Raw genomic sequence first — 3,503 nt, 5'->3', positions numbered from 1 at the left:
AAACCGAGAGCGACTCAGGAGAGGACGACACAAGCGAACCCGACAACACACTGGGGGACATAACAACTATGACAATGGAGGAGTACAATCGGTGTATATAAGACGGTACTGGTCCGAGTCTCGTGCCACCTAAAAATTCCAGCTGCAAAAAACTTTGAGATTAAGGGAAACATACTTATGAAGCTCTAGGACATACTATTATTTGGGAATAACCACAAGGATTCATAAAAGCACATTGACGAGGTGTTCGAGATAGAAAATTATTATAAAATTCCAAATGTTACCTAGGATGTGGTGATGTTACGACATCTTCTTGTCACATTAAAGGACGCGGAAAAGGATTGACTTAAATCACTTCCACCAGGACCTATCACAACATGGGATAATTTAAGGAGGGAATTTATTCAACAATTTAGTCCACCCTCAAATATTTCTAAATTGGAGAAGAACATAGACAAGTTCTAACAAAATGATGGGGAATCGTTATACAAAGCATGGGAGCGCTATAAGGTGATGCTACAAAATTGCCCTCAACATGACTTGAATGTGTAACAAGAGGTTACACCTTTTTATGATTGGATAAATGTGAGTACAAGGCAACTTCTCGATTCACAAGGGCCCTTCACAAAGAAAGCTACAACTACTAATAAAGCTCTTAATGACGAGTGTCCCAAGCATTCAAGGGAATACATAGAGGAAAATAAAATGGAGATGGGGGTCAAGACAACCTATCTTCTATTATTGAAAAACTCGACACCATGGATAGGAGGATCACAAACATGGGGCAGTTAATTCATGCGATTCAAGTTGGATGTGATCATTGTAGTGAGCCACATTACAAAAGATTGAGATTTGGACAAGAACATAAATAAGAAAGTTCAAGTGTGCTATTCAAGTGGTGATATATTTGATGATGTAAGGTTATACCTTATGATCTGACGACTCAAACACTCTATACACTAACTACCAGCGTCAGCACCAACATTAGCATCAGCGCCAACACCTCAAGCCTTATCAGCGTCAGCGCGTAGATAGTAATCTTATATAATCTTTGTATATTAGGTAATTATACGGATATGTATAAATAGATAGCAGATCGGATATTTTGGTGCTAACTCTTAGTATAGATTAGATATAATACATTAATTAAACTAATATACTAGTATAGTTTAGTATATATTCAACATTAGAGTGAAACCCTAATGTTAATGTCTTGGTGCCCGTCTTTGTGACAACCCATTTTCTTGGTGAAAACAACCCCTTTTTGGTGAAAGACAACTTTTGATTCTTTTGTGTTCGTTACTTTTTCTGTTCTTTATTTGCTTAATTAGTTTGTTCTTGTCTATTATACTTGAAGTGTATCCGATGGATACAAACCTTTAGTTGATATCAAAGCAGGTTTTCGATACACTCAAGTAATTATGTCGACCGCTTACAATCCCAAATCGACTCCTTGCAACAAGATTCCTCTGTGTGATGAACTCAACTTCACTGCTTCGAAATCTAAGGCTATGGATGCTCTCGATATCATGGAATTTGACTGCTCGACATCATAACCGAAGGTTGTATCACGGTTATGTAGTAATCATCCAATGATGGTGCATCTGATAATAAGCTAAATAAGAAATATGTGTCAGGATACAACAAGGAAGAGAAAAGGGTGTTGAATCTTGATGTAAAGGCGAGAGTTGCTATTGGAAACTCACTCCCTTATTCTATATATTGTTTGGTTCAAAACTAATCAATTGCTCAAGAGATGATGATCATACTATCATTTACTTTTGAAAATGAAAACCTCTCAGACGACGAAGCTTCAAAAGGTAAGTGTCTCATGGCCCTGATTGTTAAATCTCATGCTGACAAATCAAATGAGAGCGTTGGCACTCTTGATGTTGATCCTTCTTAAGCTGCTATAGAGCTTAAGTCAGAATGGGACGCAAACATAGGGTATCAGGTAAAAAATCTTGTTAACTACTCTTCTCTCGAAAACACAAAAAAAAGATGAAACGATTGACCATTTATGTTTCGATTTATCTGTTTCAAACAAAGAAAAATCTTCTCTCAAAATTAAGTTAAAAAACTTCAAAGAAAAACTATGCTTTTTCGAAAAATCTCTCTTTTAAAAAAGGAGAACACTTGTATCTCGCTGACTAACAATTTTCTTCACTCTAAAAAAGAAAATGTTTTTGATCTTGCTAGATGCATTCAACTTATTTTAAAAAATCGGGCTTCTTCTCACTATGATGTCACCAGTATTATTAATGCTCAGATTCCGGATCAGTGTGAGAAAATTCTTGGAGGCGATTTAGAAGGTGTTGTTTCCTTGACAAGAAGTGTTGAGACTAAACAAACCTTCTATAACCCTGATTGTTTAGAAAAAGACTTTAAGAGTAGATTTGTTAGTACTTATTTTATAAATCAAACTTTAATTGATACTCATTGCTCTACTGACTCTAATGGTAACACCAAATGTGTTTCCCAATTATCTGCTCTTGATCCTTCCCGCCAACCTTCTCATCGTGAGTATGTTCTACCCTCCACTAAGATTTTGCTGAAATTTCCTATATCTAATGGTGAAGTTCATTCGGTAAACGAAATTCTTAGCATTTTTCCTCAGTGCTCCGTTAGCAACTCTGAACCTGAAGATCAATCAAAGTCTTCTAATTCAGATGACTCTTCAATGTCAAATGAGCCTCATGACAAGGTATCATTTGAGCATACCATCGATGACATTCCTTGTTCCAGAACTAAAACAAGAACTCTCAAATCAAATAATCAAAGTTCTTCAGATTTAGCAGTTGGAAAGAAATCAAAATGTAATGTTAAAGGAAAGAAACATGGAACCAAAGTTTGTTATCGATGTGGTGATGCTTCTCACAAAGTCGTTGAGTGCACTTTTGAAAAGAGCTCCATTCACACTGACAACATCATGACTCGAAATGATAAGTGTATCGAAAAGGGAAACTCTATAAACTGTCTCCCTGATGATTGTTATAATATATTTTCTTACGTGACCCATTGCAAGTAAGTGTATATTAATTGTATATTTTAGTTTCAGCGTAAAGAACATATTAGGTATCTAGATAGTGGTTGCTCAAGACATATGAATGGGTCTCAAGTCTCTTCTGGAAGATTTCATAAAGAAGGATGGCCCTATTGTTACATATGGAGAAAATGGAAAGGGAGATACAAAGGGATATGGATCCATCAAGTACAATTCTGTTGCTTTCAATAATGTCTCTTACATGAAATGTCTTAAGCATAATCGCATCTCAATCAACCAACTGTGTGAAGTTGGCTATGAAGTTCCATTCAACAAGAGAGAAGGAAAGGTTGTTGATCAAAAGAATGTCATTGTTCTGACAGCAAATCGACAAAATGACATTTATGTTTTGGATATGTTTCCTGGTGACAACTATATTCGTTGCTGTTTCTTCTCTCGTGCTCAGTCTCATCTAAATTGGTTTTGGCACAAGAGGTTATCTCATTTAATTTCAAGAACA

At 36.0% G+C, this 3,503-nt stretch overlaps 1 pseudogene; it reads right to left on the bottom strand.

The window, feature by feature from the left end:
- Positions 1–444: 444 nt before the first annotated feature.
- On the bottom strand, positions 445–542 carry LOC145123171 (small nucleolar RNA R71; annotated as a pseudogene).
- Positions 543–3,503: the final 2,961 nt, after the last annotated feature.

Source organism: Lactuca virosa, chromosome 6 (genome assembly GCF_052849685.1).
Source record: "Lactuca virosa cultivar CGN04683 chromosome 6, Lactuca_virosa_CGN04683_v6, whole genome shotgun sequence".
NCBI classification, from domain to species: Eukaryota; Viridiplantae; Streptophyta; class Magnoliopsida; order Asterales; family Asteraceae; genus Lactuca; species Lactuca virosa.
Note: the sequence above shows the minus strand (reverse complement) of the source record. Positions and strands in the feature narration are given on the sequence as shown.